Source organism: Herpailurus yagouaroundi, unplaced genomic scaffold (assembly GCF_014898765.1).
Source record: "Herpailurus yagouaroundi ecotype Mexico unplaced genomic scaffold, PumYag 220, whole genome shotgun sequence".
Taxonomy (NCBI): domain Eukaryota; kingdom Metazoa; phylum Chordata; class Mammalia; order Carnivora; family Felidae; genus Herpailurus; species Herpailurus yagouaroundi.
The window spans coordinates 1,280,737-1,297,634 of NW_024412451.1; the positions used below are offsets into that span (position 1 = coordinate 1,280,737).

At 38.0% G+C, this 16,898-nt stretch overlaps 1 long non-coding RNA gene across 1 annotated transcript; it reads left to right on the top strand.

The window, feature by feature from the left end:
- The first annotated feature begins 3,866 nt into the window (after positions 1–3,866).
- Positions 3,867–15,645, top strand: LOC121018556 (uncharacterized). The gene is made up of 2 exons (XR_005785225.1): positions 3,867–3,986; positions 15,321–15,645. It is a non-coding gene; the product is annotated as an uncharacterized LOC121018556 (long non-coding RNA).
- The last annotated feature ends 1,253 nt before the right edge of the window (positions 15,646–16,898 follow it).

A 16,898-nucleotide genomic window follows, 5' to 3' on the forward strand; every position in this document is an offset into this window, starting at 1 on the left:
GCTCAGGTCATGATCTCATGGTTGTGAGATTGAGCCCCGTGTCATGCTCCATGTTGAGTGTGGAGCTTGTTTGAGATTTTCTCCCTCTTCCTCTGCCCCTCCACTGCTCGTGCTTCTTCTCAAAAAAGATTTTTAAAGAATAAGCACAGCCTTTAAGACCATGGTCATACAGGAAAATTATCAATAATTCTGTAATATTCTTTTATATTAACTTTATATGTCCCAGTACTCCCAAGCTACCCTATTGCTTTGTATTTTCTTTTTATCTTATTTTTTATTTTTTAACATTTATTCATTTTTGAGAGACAGAGGGAGACAGAGCATGAGTGGGGAAGGGACAGAGAGAGGGAGACACAGAATCTGAAGCAGGCTCCAGGCCCTGAGCTGTCAGCACAGAGCCTGACACGGGACTCGAACTCACGAACTGTGAGATCATGACCTGAGCTGAAGTCGGACGCTCAACCGACTGAGTCACCCAGGTGCCTCTGCTTTGTATTTTCTAATGAGCATCTCGTCTATATTCATGCATTGCATTTGGTTTTCATGTCTCTAGATTTTAATCTTGAACAGACTTAAAAAAATTTTTTTTAACATCTATTTTTGAGAGAGAGGGAGACACAGAATCCAAAGCAGGCTCCAGGCTCCACGCTGTTAGCACAGAACCTGACACAGGGCTCAAACTCACAAATCGTGAGATCATGGCCTGAGCTGAAGTTGGATGCCTAACCGACTGGACCATCCAGGCACCCCCTTGAACAGACTTTTTGAGAATTAAGGAAAGCTGGTTTGTAGAATCCCATGCATTCTAGATTTGTTTCTTCCCTCTGTCCTTTGTATCTCTGATAAAGTCAAGTTAGAGCCAGAAGCTTAAACATTTTTGGCCAAATACATCCTAGGTGGTGATAGGTACTTCATACTGCAACACACCAGAGACACTTGCCAAAACTAAGTTTGCTCATTTGATTCCGATGGTGACTGCTAGAGCTCCCCATCATAAAGGTCCATTATACAACTACTTGGCCAACTACTTTTGAAAATGTAGTCCTATCATATGTATATATAAGTTCTGAATTAAAGAGAAAATTGAAACAATTATAGATTGTTCGAAAAGTGATGATGAAATTGTGTATCAGAACTTGTAGAATGTGCCTGAAGCTCTGTTCCTTGGAAAATGCCTTTTAAAGTGTCTTGGAGAAAACCAAGATGCATCTGGCCAAATGGAGGGCCAGACCTATGCCTTGTTTTCCCCAGTATCTACATGGTCCCTGTCACACTGAACTAAGAAGCCATCAAAATAACAAACCCTAAGCCAATATACAGAAACTATTTATACCACTAAAATTGTCCCAGAACTTCTGAAGTTATGTGTCAAAAATTACCAGTACTGAATAGTGCTTGAGAAGTCGTGGGAATCCCTGGTTAAAGAAGCTTATGGAGTAGCACTTACTAAATCTCTCAAGGAAAAATCAAACGCACCGTATCAATTTATTGGAAAACTAACGAGTATTCTAGTGAAGAAAGTTGTTCAACTTCCTTTAAGTTGGTGTATCTCAAACTGTGCCATGGAAATACAGATTCCCATTACGTATTTCCATCTTAGGGGTATGAAACTGCATTGGCAAATGCTGCCATAACTAGAGGCCCTAAAGTTGGGCGTTTCGGTCACCAAACCTGCCTGGGAGCTATGAGGGAACGGGCAGTTGGCATCATGCTCTCAAACAATTGCCTTCTAATGTTTTCTCTTACTCGTGAGTAAAACTCTTTGTTGTAGCTAAGTCGAAATGGCTCCCGAGTCATCCTCCCTTCCTGCAGTGTATAGTATTTAACTTGTTAACGTGATAGGTTATATTGACAGATTCTCTTGAATCTTTTTCCCATTCCCGGATAAACCCAGGTTAATTGCGTATATATTTTGATGTATTTTATTTGATATATTTATTTTACTTTGATATATATTTTGTATGTATTTTGATGCACTGCTGGATTTCATTTGCTCCCACTTAGAATATTGACATCTTATGAGTGAGATTACATAATAGTGTTATTTTTAAGATATATATATGTATATGTATATATATATACTTGTGTTGTAATTACCTGTTCTTTAAAACTGTATTGGGGTGTTTTGAATTGGAGATCTTTAATCACATTTCTAGTTCTATCTGGTTGATTTTTCTTGTCTTTGAAATTCTGCTTTGGACACAACAAATTCAGAGTGCCCAGCATAGTTCCTTTAAGGAGACTTTTCAGCCATGTAGTACCGGTCACGATCCACATAAAACGAGCATTCCAACATGGCCCCTCATTGAAAATCCTTCACTATGTGTTCTTGGGAATACTATGTTGGGAAGTCAGAGCTCCTCATCAGACTATTATGATCATACTTGTACATGTCTTTCTCCATATACTGGAAGTGGAGTTGTTTGGGTTTGGTCAGGGATATGCTTGTGTTCAACTTTAATTCTTCTAAATACATTCGCAAACAAGTGTACCAACTGGCACTCCCACCAACAGTTGTATGAATGTTCTGCTTTCTCTATATCCTTGACAACATTTGGCATCAGTTTAAAACAATGTTTGCTACTCTGGTAGGTATCATGGTTTGCATTTCCTTTTTTTTTTTTTTTTTTTTCTGATTGTTTATTAGCTGTTTGGATATTCTTGCAATTTCTCTACTCCTTGCTCCTGACATTGGATGCATTAGGTGTATCTGGTTTCACAAAGCATTTGTAAAACATGTAGGGCAGGATGTAACACCTGGGCAGTGATAGGCAGTGACTGTGTGTGTGTGTGTGTGTGTGTGTGTGTGTGTTCATCCCCCAGCAGACACGAGCTGGGTGATGGCTGTGGTGGAATCAATTTTATCTTTGCCTCTCTAGCTCCCAATATGGGCCATGACCCTTAGTTATTTGATGTAGTTAGGATATACTCAGCAAAAATCAGAATACCAAACTAGCTGAGGCAATGAGGAAGTATACTGAGTCAAATAACAGGCTCTTGGGAGGAGAGGAGTTTCCAGAGATTTTTGATTCATCAGCAAAAGGAAATATTCAGAGATGCAGATTCTCTTCTGTTTTTTACTATGCATTCCTCAGTGTTGACTAGGGTACCATGATGGCTGACAGAGTTTTAGACATTATATACAGGCATGACAATATTCAGGGCAAAGAGGATGAGAGATCATTTTTTGTGACTTTTAGGAGCAAGGAACATTTCCCATTAGCCAACAGTGTATGTCTGCTTTTATCCTAATTGTTAAATTGGGTCACAGGTAATTCCTGAAATAATCACTGGTATTACTTTAAGTTAATCACAGACTCTTGAAGGTTTTATTTAAATAAATAGGTCAGGCTCAAAGATTTCATTATCTTTTTTTTTTTTTTTTTTTTTTTTGAGAGAGAGAGGGAGCGAGCGAGCACAAGCAGGGGAGGGGGCAGAGGGAGAGAGAGAATCTTAAGCAGATTCCACACTAGCCCAACATGGGGCTCAATCCCATGACCCTGTTATGACCTGAGCTGAAATCAAGAGTCAGACACTCAACTCACTGAGCCACTCAGGTGCCCCTTCATTATCTTTTTATGCATGTATGAAGAAAGAACCAGTGATCCTTTATTTTAACAATAACAAAAAATTTTACATGTATGCATGTCACAAAACAGATGACAATTTAAAATTAAATGTATATATTAAGACCACCAAACATAATCACAGACTAATCAGAGGTTTGCGTTTATTTCGCAAAGACAACAAAAATTCTGAAGTAGTCAATATTATTAGAACATTTACTAGTACTTTTTTATCACCTGATTTTTTTTGTGTGTGTGCAGCTATGAGAGACAGGGGAAATATTAATGGTTTAACCTTGTAAAGTGTTTTTTTTTTTTTGTTCCCAGAGTCAGAGAAGCCTACTCTTTTAACTCCTGGAATTCTGTTAGTTTCAAGGATGAGAAGGTCAAGGTTGGCAATGTGGAAATGAAGTCAAAGGTGTAAGTAGAATTGGGGGGATTGTATTTGCTAAGTTTATTTTTACAGCACACAAACTTAGTGCTAAATACAAAAGAAGTGTTATTCTGTTCCCTTTCCTATACAATGACTATTCAGAGAAAACTACATTTTTCATCTTCTTCTGTATTCTTGGGCAGATATTCTGTATAAAATAGCAGAATATATTGCCTCAGAGTAGACATTCAAGACTGAAAATATTCCATTAATGCCTCATAATTCAGTGTCACCCATATGCCATTATTATGGATTTCACCAATAAAAATTTTCATTCAGTTTACTTTTACTATTCCTGAGTGTTTACTGTGGAGGAAAGGGTCTGCATTATCCTTGGCCACAATTTTTAAATATTATCCATTCTTAATGCTTTTTATGCCTGTTGCTCAAGAGATGTTGTGATTTCCTCTACCACCATCACTATGGTGATTTTCTTTACTTCTCTCCTATGTTGAATTTTTAATTTTCTTTCATTTATCTGGTGGAAAACCTCTAGTTGCTTTCTTAGAAGTGATTTTGAAATCATGTGGTTAAAAAAATTATTCTACCCTTCTGTTTCTAGTGTCTCCTTATTTGGGTCATATTGTGTTAAATTTATACCTACGTATAAATGATTGCTTTTAAATTTTTTTTTTCAACGTTTATTTATTTTTGGGACAGAGAGAGACAGAGCATGAATGGGGGAGGGGCAGAGAGAGAGGGAGACACAGAATCGGAAACAGGCTCCAGGCTCTGAGCCATCAGCCCAGAGCCCGACGCGGGGCTCGAACTCACGGACCGTGAGATCGTGACCTGGTTGAAGTCGGACGCTTAACCGACTGCGCCACCCAGGCGCCCCTAAATGATTGCTTTTAAAAGTCTAGCTCTTGAGGTAAATGCCTGATGTCTAAGTGCTACACCAGACTTAGACCAATCCATTCCATGACCTGCCAGGCATTGTTCTCCCTACTGAATATAGTGCAGGAGTTGGCAGATTTTTTTCTGTAAAGGGCCTGACAGTCAGTATTGTAGTTTATGAGCCACAGGGTCTTTTTTTTTTTTTAATGTTTATTTATTTCTGAGACAGAGAGAGACACAGCATGAGTGGGGGAGGGGCAGAGAGAGAGGGAGACACAGAATCCGAAGCAGACTCCAGGCTCTGAGCTGTCAGCACAGAGCCCAACGTGGGGCTCAAACTCACGAACTGTGAGATCATGACCTGAGCTGAAGTTGGTCGCTCAACCGGCTGAGCCACCCAGGCACCCCTTCATGGGGTCTCTCTCTTTTTTTTTTTTTTCAATATATGAGGTTTATTGTCAAATTGGTTTCCATACAACACCCAGTGCTCATCCCAAAAGGTGCCCTCCTCAATACCCATCACCCACCCTTCCCTCCCTCCCACCCTCAGTTTGTTCTCAGTTTTTAAGAGTCTCTTATGCTTTGGCTCTCTTCCACTCTAACCTCTTTTTTTTTTTTTCTTCCCCTCCCCCATGGGTTTCTGTTAAGTTTCTCAGGATCCACATAAGAGTGAAACCATATGGTATCTTTCTCTGTATGGCTTATTTCACTTAGCATAACACTCTCCAGTTCCATCCACGTTGCTACAAAGGGCCATATTTCATTCTTTCTCATTGCCACGTAGTACTCCATTGTGTATATAAACCACAATTTCTTTATCCATTCATCAGTTGATGGACACTTAGGCTCTTCCCATAATTTGGCTATTGTTGAGAGTGCTGCTATAAACATTGGGGTACAAGTGCCCCTATGCATCAGTACTCCTGTATTCATGGGGTCTCTTGTTGATCACAACTACTGAGCTCTGAGGTTGTAGTGTGAAAAGAAGCCATAGATGATATGTAAATGATTGGGTGTGGCTATGGTCCAATGACATTTGACAGGACATTGAATCTTAAAATTTTCAACTTCCACAAAGGACTGTCCTTTGATTTCTTCCAACACTTAAAAATGGAAAAACCCCAAGGGGCACCTGGGTGGCTCAGTCGGTTAAGCGTCTGGCTTTGGCTCAGGTCATGATCTCACAGTTCCTGAGTTCAAGCCCCGCATCGGGCTCTGTGCTGACAGCTTAGAGCCTGGAGCCTGCTTCGGATTCTGTGTCTCCCTCTCTCTCTGCTCCTCCCCCACTCATGCTCTGTCTCTCTCTCCTTCAAAAATAAATAAATAAATAAAATAAATAAAAATAAAAAAATTTTTTTAAAAATGGAAAAACCCCATAACCTCAAAATGTAAAAACTATTCTTACTCTGGTGATTGGCCATCGCCAAACAAAAAAAGACAGTGGGCCAGATTTTCCCCATAGGTCATAATTTTCTGACTCCTTTTAAAGATGAATAACTGAAAAGTCAACAATCATGCTGTAATGGACATTTTATTTGGCCTTTGGAGATAGACTTAGGAAAATCCAAATATAAACATAAAATGACACATTATGATGAGTGATAATGAAGAAGAAGAAGGATTTTTTTTTGAGAACCAATGATGGGTGATCTTGATTTAAATATGGATATAAGAAAGGCCTGTAAGAGAAATGAATAAATACACTACAGTTTGAAAGACGAGAACACATTCCTATGGCAAAGACCAGGGGGAAGAGAATTCCTGGTACCACTAAGTCCCCAAGAAAACAAAGTGCTCGAGACTCTGAGAGGAACCGGAGGAGGTTCAGAGATGTGGGAATATCAGTGCTGGGTGTTCACCTCATCCCCCTCCTCTGTGAAAGCTTAGTTCTGATTTAAATGTTTAAATGTCACTTGGCTGCATCCCCTTTCTTAAGAGGTCCCTTAGACAGCTTATGTGGGTCACTTACAGTAAATGGCAGAATTGCTGAGCCCTTGTATGCCTGAGATTTCTTTTGCTCTTTTATCAGTCTGGGTTCTCCAGAGAAACAGAACCAATAGGATAGATAGAAAGATAGAAAGAAAGATTAGATAGATGATAGATAGATAGATAGATAGATAGATAGATAGATAGATAGATAGATAAAATCTGTAGAGTACTATATATGTATGTCAGTCTATCTATCTATCTATCTATCTATCTATCTATCTATCATCTATTGAACCAATAGGATGGAAAGAGGTAGGCAGTCCAAGAAGTCCCAAGATCTGAACTTGACAAACTGGAGACCCAGGAGAGTCAGTGATACATATATCACCATATATAGTGCCAGTTGGAGTTTGAAGGCTAAAGCTGATGATGGTTTAAGTTCCAATTGGAGTCTGAGTCAGAAACAGGAGGAGACTGACTGATGTCCCAGCTTCAAAACAAACACAGAATTCTTTCTTATTCAGCTTTTTAATTCTATGCAGGCTTTCCCTGGCTTGGGTGTGGCCTCCTCACACAGGGGAGGGCAATCTGTTTTACTCAGTCCTGATTCAGGTGTTCATCCATACAACACACCCTCACAGACACACCCAGAAATAGTGTTTAACCAAATACCTGAACACCTATGGCCCAGTCAAAGTGGCAGGTAAAATTAACCATCACAGCTCTGATATGATAGGGGGATTTTGGCTAAAGCAATAGATGCAATTCGTGTTCACCCTAACGATCACTGTCGGTTTTATTCCAGCGACAACATGCCTACCCCAAAGAGGGGGACAAAGTAAATTATGTTTATGCTTAATGTGTCTGGTGCAGTGCTAAAAGATTCATATAGTTAACCAATTTAAATCTAGCAACAAAACCCTGCGTGTGTGGTAATATATTGCCATTATAACAAAGACGAAAAATAGAGCTTATGAAAGTTAAAAAACTTGTCCAAGGCCCACCAACTTCCAAGAGGGGGAACATGGATTTGAACTGAAATGGTTGTGGCTTAACCACTCTTTATATATAATCTTTAATTACACAAATATTAAAGGGGGAATTATTATCCTCCTAAGGATGAAGAAAATTGAATTTCAAACTTTTATCAACTAGTTAGAATTAGCCAGTGTCTAGTATCATATATACTCTTAAAAATGCTGTTTATATTACAGATTTATATTTTAGGGCACATCTACAATTATACAAAATTGGGGAGACCTATTTTTTATGTAACCTGTTTTTTCTTATTTCTTGAAATGTTGTGACTATCAGCCATTATACCTCTACATAATTACTATTATTAACACGTGCCCAGATTCCCATTTTTAGAATACAATACTTTATTTGCCTATTCATAATTATTGTTTGCTAATATAATTAATCCTATGGAAAATAAATTTTTTTTCACTCTATCCATTACTGCGAAGTATTCTTTTATTTTTCTGCTTATTTTTTGTTTTTGTTTTTAATGTTTATCTATTTTGAGAGAGAGAGTACATGTGCACATTGTATGAGTAGGGGTGGGGCAAAGAGAGAGGGAGAGGGAGAATCCCAGGAAGGTTCTATGCAATCAGCCTAGAGCCCAAAGCTGGGCTTGATATCACAATCTCACAAACTGTGAGATATGACCTGAGCTGAAATTAAGAGTTGGACGCTTAACTGACTGAACCACTCAGGTGCCCCTGAAGTATATTCTTTTAAATGGTTGCCGGATTAAAGAACATATTTTATTTTATTTTTATTTTCTTAGAACATACTTATTTTTTAAAAATTTTTTTAGAGAGGGAGAGAGAAAATTCATGATCAGGGGAGAGGGGCAAAGGGAAAGAGAGAATTTTAAGCAGGCTCCATGCTCAGCATGGAGTCCAATGCAGGGCTTGATCCCATGACCTTGGTGTCATGACCTGAGCTGAAATCGAGTCAGACTCTTAACCAACTGAGCCACCCAGGTGCCCCTAGGGCATATTTATTTTAAATAAGGACATAAAATACCCTCTAGGAAAGTTGTATATGGATTATTTTACACCAAATTAACTTGGAATTGATAGCACATAAAATTTATGGTACAATGGATATTATTTTTATAAAAGTTTGCCAGTTTTTAGGCTAATACGTAATATTTAGTAACGTTTCTACTCATGTCATAAATTTAGATATATTTTCATGTACACATTTGTTTTATTAAATCTCCATTTATATCCTTAGCGCATTCTTTTTCATATCACAGTGTTCATCTCTGTATTGCTGTACATAAGCTGCTTACTGACTCAGTAAGCTGGCTGACTCAGGCATGTGACTCTTAATCTCAGGATTGTGAGTTTGCACCCCACATTGGGTATAGAGATTACTTAAAAATAAAATCTTTAGGGGTGCCTGGGTGGCTCGGTTGAGCATCTGACTTTGGCTCAGGTCATGATCTCACAGTGCGTGAGCTCAAGCCCGACGTCGGGCTCTGTGCTGACAGCTCAGATTCTGTATCTCCCTCTCTCTCTGCCCCTCCCCTGCTCACACTCTCTCTCTCTGTTGGATTATATGGTAATTCTATAATCTCTGTTGGATTATATGGTAATTCTATATTTAAAATTTTGAGGAATCATCATAGTTTTCCACAGCAACTGCACCGTTTTACATTCCTGCCAGCAATGCACAAATGTTGCTGTTTTTTAACATCTTCATCAACCCTTGTTATTTTTTTTTTCTTTTTAAAACATTTTTTTAATGTTTGTTTATTTTTGAGAGAGAGAGAGACAGAGTGCGGGGAGGGGCAGAGAGAGACAGAATCCAAGGCAGGCTCCAGGCTCTGAGCTCTCAGCACAGACCCCAATGTGGGGCTGAAACTCACCAATCACAAGATCATGACCCAAGCCGAACTGACTGAGCCACCCAGGCACTCCTCTTTTTCTTTTTTTATTATTATTTTTTTTTCAACGTGTATTTATTTTTGGGACAGAGAGAGACAGAGCATGAACGGGGGAGGGGCAGAGAGAGAGGGAGACACAGAATCGGAAACAGGCTCCAGGCTCTGAGCCATCAGCCCAGAGCCCGACGCGGGGCTCGAACTCATGGACCGCGAGATCGTGACCTGGCTGAAGTCGGACGCTTAACCGACTGCGCCACCCAGGCGCCCCTCTTTTTCTTTTTTTAAATAGTCATCCTGCTCAGGGTGAAGTGGTATCTATTTGTGGTTTCGATTTGCATTTCTTTAATGATTAATAATATTGATCATCTTTTCATGTGCTTTTTGGCCATTTGCATATCTTCTTGGGAGATACATATATTCATTTGCTCTTTTTAAACTGGGTTGTTGTTTTGTTGTAGAGTTGTAGTAATTCTTTATATATTCTGGATATTAATCTGCCAGATAGATAACCTGAAATATTTCCTTTGTTTCTGAGGGCCGTATTTTCACTATATTTATAGTAACTGTTGATATACAAAGGTTTTTAATCTTGGTGAAGTCCAACACATCTATTTTTTCTTTCCTGTGCTTTTAGTGTTATATCCAAGAAATCACTGTCAAATCCAATTTCATGAAGATTTCCTCCTATGTTTTCTTCTAAGAATTCTACCAGCTCTTAGTTTTGATCCATTTTGGGTTATTTTTTGTATATGGTGTGAGACAAGGGTCCAGCTTTATTCTTCTGCATGAGGGTATGCAGTTTTCCCAGCATCATTTGTTGAAGAGACTGTTCTTTCCCCATCGAATGGTCTTGGCCTCCTTGTCAAAATCAGTTGACAGTATAGTGTATGGGTTTATTTATGGTCTCTCAATTCTATTCTATTAATGTGTATGTCTATCACTTATGTCAGTAACAGTTTTGATGATAGCTTTGTAGTAAGTTTTGAAATCAGGATGTGTGAGTTCTCTAACTTGGTCAATCTTTAAACAACCCATATACACTTTATTCAGTGCTTGTTAAGTACATGGCTTTTATAATATGCTCATAAGATCAACATATTGATCATGCAATTTCTATCTGTTTGAACTTTTTACTGAGAGATGTGTTAAAATCTCCGACTATGTGTATGGATTTGTCTGTTACTCCTTGTAGCTTCTAGCATTGTTTTTGTCTCCAGGTCCATTCATTTTGTAACATCCCAAGTAGCCTCAGCATTATTGCCTTTTCAGTCAACTTTTTCACTTTTGCCCCAATGCAGATTTAATATTCTCAGATACTCAGCTCTATAACATTTATAGAATATCTATCAGCATTTGAGATAATTTTTCTATTTTACTGGGCATTTCCTGATATTTTGTAGGATTTTTCAAGTTATCTAGTCTGCTCCAAATAGAAGTCTTCATATTATTTCATGAAGTCCTGCCAGATTCTGTTTGTTTTCAGTGCCTACCTCTGCCCCCTTTACTCTCATTTCATAGCTCTTAGTTGTACGGCATTATAAGTGTCATTTTATTGGTCTTCCTTTCTAACTCAACAGGCAGATCTTTGAAGGGACATACATTTCAGATTCATCTCCGTGTCCTCAGTAGAAGAGCTATCTCTAGGTTAAAGGAAGGTTCTTGGTCCCAAAATCCTGACAGGAAATGAAATCACAGAGTGTCAGAGGTCATGATTGGAACTAATGCAAATTTAGTAAATAGTAGGCTCATGGAAGAAGTACTTAAAATATCTGTTTCTGGGCTAGGTGAGAGAAGGGCCAATCACATGTCTGAAGGGGATAATTTGGGTCTAAGAGTTCACAGGAGTATTTACTTATCCCAAGCTTTAGGGCAAAAACCTTCATCCTTATAGTGCCAAGGACTTAAGTCATGTATCTGGTTCTGTCAGGAATTAAGGTCAGGAAAGATTAAGGACAAACATCCTAGCCTAGACCTCAATCCTCAGACTCTTCTTTGGGTCTAGTTTCAATTCCACCCTTTGTAAGGAAAATTGTAACCCCTTTCTGCAAATTTTGAATGAATCAGGATATGGCATCTAATAGGCTACAGTTCTGTCTCCACTCTTGAAAGAACCTAGGGTTCCCGAGGTTGGAGGTAGCAGTCCAGATTTGTGAAGTGTGAGTTGCAGAATGGAATTACTGTAAGTTGCCTAATTAGGAGTGATAAGTCAGCACTGTTCATTCATGGATTGTAGCTCCTCTTTCTCCACCTGCTTCAAAGCAGTTTTCTGTTTCAACTTCCCAAAGATAGACATGGGGGAATAATCAGTTTAAAAGCCAAGGATAGCAGGCTTTGATAATTTCACTATCTTCTGCTAATGCTCACTGCTTATGTTTCCCAAGCTTAGAAGCATTTATTTAAGTTCCTATTTTACAGTGTTCTATAAATTATCTTAGCTCCTCTTCCCCAAGGAAGGTCTCAAATAACAGCCACGAATGCCTTTTCCTCCAAAGTTCATGTAGTCTTCCAAAATGTCATTTGGCACTATTTGAATTGTTAAAAAAGCAGAAAAGCATGTCCCTAAGGAGGGAAATATCAGTGTCTCACCCTTGCAGGTATTCTGAATTTTTGATGAGGTGGGAATAAACACTTACATGGGAATATTTATGTAAAATCTTTGCTCTGTTTTTGGTTGAGGTGAGATAGGAACATGTGATAGCTGTTTTTAGTATACAACAACCTGGGTGAATCAGTAGAGATTATGTTCGGCTTTAAGACAGAGACAGAACGACTGGCTCAAACAGGAAAATTTTTCTGTCACCTAGAATTCTGGAGGTGGCAGTCTAAGCCTGGTTTTGTGGCTCTGCTCCAAAGTCCTCCAAACCATTTTATCCAAATCCAGGCAGCAGAATGGAGACACGGAGTAAGGAAGAAAGGGAGATAGGCGTGTTTAAGGAAGATTTCCCCAAACTGCCACACAATCTCAATGGTCTCCAGTTGGCCTTAACAGAAGATCCATAATAAGGCGGGGGAATCATCATTCTGAGTTATGCACATAAGCAAATAAAGAAATGGTCATTATTTTATTATGGAAGAAAGTGGATGAATATAGGAGATAATTAGCACACTTGGCCCTAATTCAAATACGGACCATGGAAACTATCTTCTTGGATACCAGTATTGAACAAAAACGCTAAGGAGTAAATAATTGAGGGGTGCCTGAGTGACTCAATCGGTTAAATGTCTGACTTCGGCTCAGGCCATGATCTCATGGTTTGTGGGTTTGAGCCCCGCATTGGGCTCTGTGCTGACAGCTCAGAGCCTGGAATCTGCTTTGGATTCTGCATCTCCCTCTCTCTGCCCCTCTCCCACTTGTCCTCTGTGTGTCTCCCTCTCTCAAAAATAAACATTAAAAAAATATTTTTTTTTAAATAATTGAAATGGGAGTTTACAGGTACACTTACAGTATTTAAGTTTTTCTGGGGGTGCCTGGGTGGCTCAGTCGGTTAAGCGTCTGACTTTGGCTCAGGTCATGATCTCACCGTTCGTGGGTTCGAGCCCCATGTAGGGCTCTGTGCTGACAGCTCAGAGCCTGGAGCCTGCTTCGGATTCTGTCTCCTCTCTATGCCCCTCCCCACTTGTGCTGTGTCTCTCTGTCTCTCAAAAATAAACAAATGTAAAAAAAAAATTTTTTTAAGTCTTTCTGGAATTTTTGGTCTCTTACATCCCATTATGTCCTGCTAATTCTACTTAATATATGAAAATTTTTTGACTTTTTTTCCTACCATCACAGCTGTAGTGAATCTTCCTTATATGCAGCCTGGATTATTGCAGTCCCTAGTAATATTGGACAGATACTTTGTATTCAGTTTTTCGTGATGCTCCTCTCATTCCTGTCCTATATCCAATACATACTATATGGCCACCCAATTGAACTTTCTAAGACACAAGGCTAGTGTAACTGAAAAATTGATTTAAACTTTATCTAATTGTAGTTAATTTAAATATACAAACAAAAGCAGTGTAGGGGCAACTGGCTGGCTCAAAGAGTGTGCAACTCTTGATCTCTGGGTCATAAGGTCAAGCCCACATTGGGTGTAGAGATTACTTAAATGAATGAATAAATAAAACTTTTTTTTTTTTTATTTAAAAAAAATTTTTTTTAACGTTTATTTATTTTTGAGACAGGGAGAGACAGAGCATGAATGGGGGAGGGTCAGAGAGAGAGGGAGACACAGAATCCGAAACAGGCTCCAGGCTCCGAGCTGTCAGCACAGAGCCCGACGCGGGGCTCGAACTCACAAACCGCGAGATCATGACCTGAGCCGAAATCGGACGCTTAACCGACTGAGCCACTCAGGCGCCCCAATAAAACTTTTTTAAAAAGCAGTGTTGACATATTTTGCCATTACTGACAACTTTATTGTTTTGGAAGGACTACATTTCACTTCAACCACTGCATAGATCTTATTTTTGTATTATAATGTACATGTCCTGTGTAGATGTTGTTTCTAGTGTTACACGTAATCACATCACTGATGTAGCTGATGTCAAGCCATCGATGGGTTTACTTGGGTATTTTATGAAGACAACGTGAGTTGCAGTGATATGAAGGAAATAATAATTGGCAATTAAATATAAGCACTTATTACTTTAATCATAATTAAATTATTCTAGGTTAAATAAATATGTACAAATTTTAAAAGTTTAAATGAAAGCATACTAATGGCCTGTAGTCAAATGGAAGCCAGTACTCTGGCCAGAGTAGTAAAAAATAAGAGGCTGGAAGAAGTGCTATGAATTTCACCATAAATGCCAGTTGCAATTTGCTGTGAACAGAGCAAACAAACAAAAAATTTTTGAAAATTTTTTGGAAAAAAAATTGATGAAAATTTTCCTTTCAATAACCAAAAAGGAATAGATAAAAGCACTTACCTGAAAGGAGCATTAAATGGGCAACCAAAATATTTAAATAACTTTGAAACATAATCTGAGCTTATAACTGTGTGTAGCTATAAAATGGCTTTGTGTCTTACACACAAAATATCAATTTTCAGATGGAAATATAGAAAGATAAATTATTTTAATTATGGAGTTTTGTTAGGATATGAAGACTAAACATTATATTTTATAAAAAAAAAAAAAGGGGGCACCTGAGTGGCTCAGTTGGTTAAGCATCAACTTCTGCTTAGGTCATGATCTCACAGTTCGTAGGTTTGAGCCCCATGTTGGGCTCTGTGCTGACAGCTCAGAGCCTGGAGCCTGCTTCGGATTCTGTGTGTCCCCCCTCTTTGCCCCTCCCTGGCTCACGCTCTGTCTATCTCTCAATAATACATAGAAACATTTAAAAAAATTTTAAGTAAAAAAAATTTTTTTTAATTAAGCCACCGGTCAACTGCTCATAAAAGATCTTTCTAACAATATTAAAGATTAATTCAAAATTAGTAAAGCTACGTATATTCTTCTTTAGTTTTTAGGTGAGTTGTACAATATGAAATATTGCCAAATTAACACTCTGGGTACATTTTGTTTCAAAGACTTCCAAATCAAATAGAAATGTTGTCAATTTTTAGCCTACAAAATTAGATTCATACCATAGATAATTAAAAATCTATATATGTCAAAAAAAGAATTTCCTCTAGATATGAAAAAAAAATAATTTCTATTACAATAGGTGGTGCTCCAGCTATGCTGTTAAAATGTGGATCCCTTGGAATTTTAAGGTAAGAGCCTAATGTCTCCCTAATTGACTTGCTTCCCAGTATGGAAAGTATGATGGCTTGGTATATACATGTAAATGTTATGAATCATTGTCATTTATGGAGCTGTTGAAAGAAACAGAAAACAATGAATTTATTTATCTTATGTTTTTTGCCAGTGCTCATTGGTTGAATGGTGGAAGAGTTATACAAAGATTTACGGTACTTTCAACTCTGAGGCTTTCTTTAAAAAAAAAAAAAAATACTTGGTGGGGTGCCTGGGTGGCTTAGTCAGTTAAGTGTCTGACTTTGGCTCAGGTCATGATCTTGTGGTTTGTGACTTTGAGCCCCTCGTCGGGCTCTGTGCTCTCTCAGTCTCTCTCTCTCTCTCTCTCTGCCCCTTCCCCACTTGTTCTCTCTTTCTCTCTCTCAAAAATAAACATTTAAAAAAATTTAAAAATACTTGGCAAATATTTCATAATCAAGACCCCCAAAATGACAGTGTGATTTGCTTTCTCACAAGTATCACACTGCATTTGAACAAACAAAATCTGAAATTCCAAGGAAAGGAAAATCTGTTTTTATGACTTAGCTAAAAGGGTAGGAATTTTTCCTGAAAGTGATACTTTTCATAAGTTAATACTAATTTTACTAATTTTCCTATCATGAATTGATATATGAAAGATTTTCTTCAGAATCAAAAGCATTGTCAAAATATGCAATTAAGAAACAGGAAATCTTAGTAAGGAAATAGAAGCTATTAAAAAAAGCACTAAATGAGGACTATAGGACTAAAAAGTTCAACATCTCAAATTTAAGACTTGATAGATAAGCTTAACAGCATAATTGAAATGATGGGAAAAAGAATCAGTGAATTTGAAGATAGAGTAATAGAAATTATCCAATCTGAAAAACAGTTGAAGAAAACAGAACAAGTGACCTGTGGAATAATATCAAAAGATTTAACATGAGTACTTGGAATCCCAGAAGGAGAGGCAAGGGCAGAAAAAAAAATCTGAATATGGATAAAAGTTTCTGGAATTTGGGGAAAGGCATTAGTGTACAGATTTCAGAGGCTCAGAGAACTCCAAACAGGAGTAACATAAAACCATACCTAGACCAGCATAGTCAAACAGATGAAAAACAGATAATGAGAAAATCTTGAAAACATGCAAAGAGAAATGACACAGAAGGAAAATAATTCAAATGACTTCTCATCATAATCTATGGAGGCCAGAAGTCAGCGTTACAATATCTTTTTCAAAATACACAATAAAACCCATAAATCTATTTTAAGAAAAATACTGCCTTCAAGAACAAAGGCATTCAGTAAAAGAAACTGAAAATTCATCACCAGCAGATGTGCACTCCAAGAAATGCTAACGTTCTTTAAGGTGAAGGAAAATGATACCACATGGAAATTCAGACCATTGGGAATTGGTAACTGGGAATAATGAAGAGCATGGGGAAAGGCAAATATATGGATAAATATAAAATATGAGGAGTTTTGGGGGGGTCTTAATTTCTTTGAAATAATAACCAATTTAAATTTC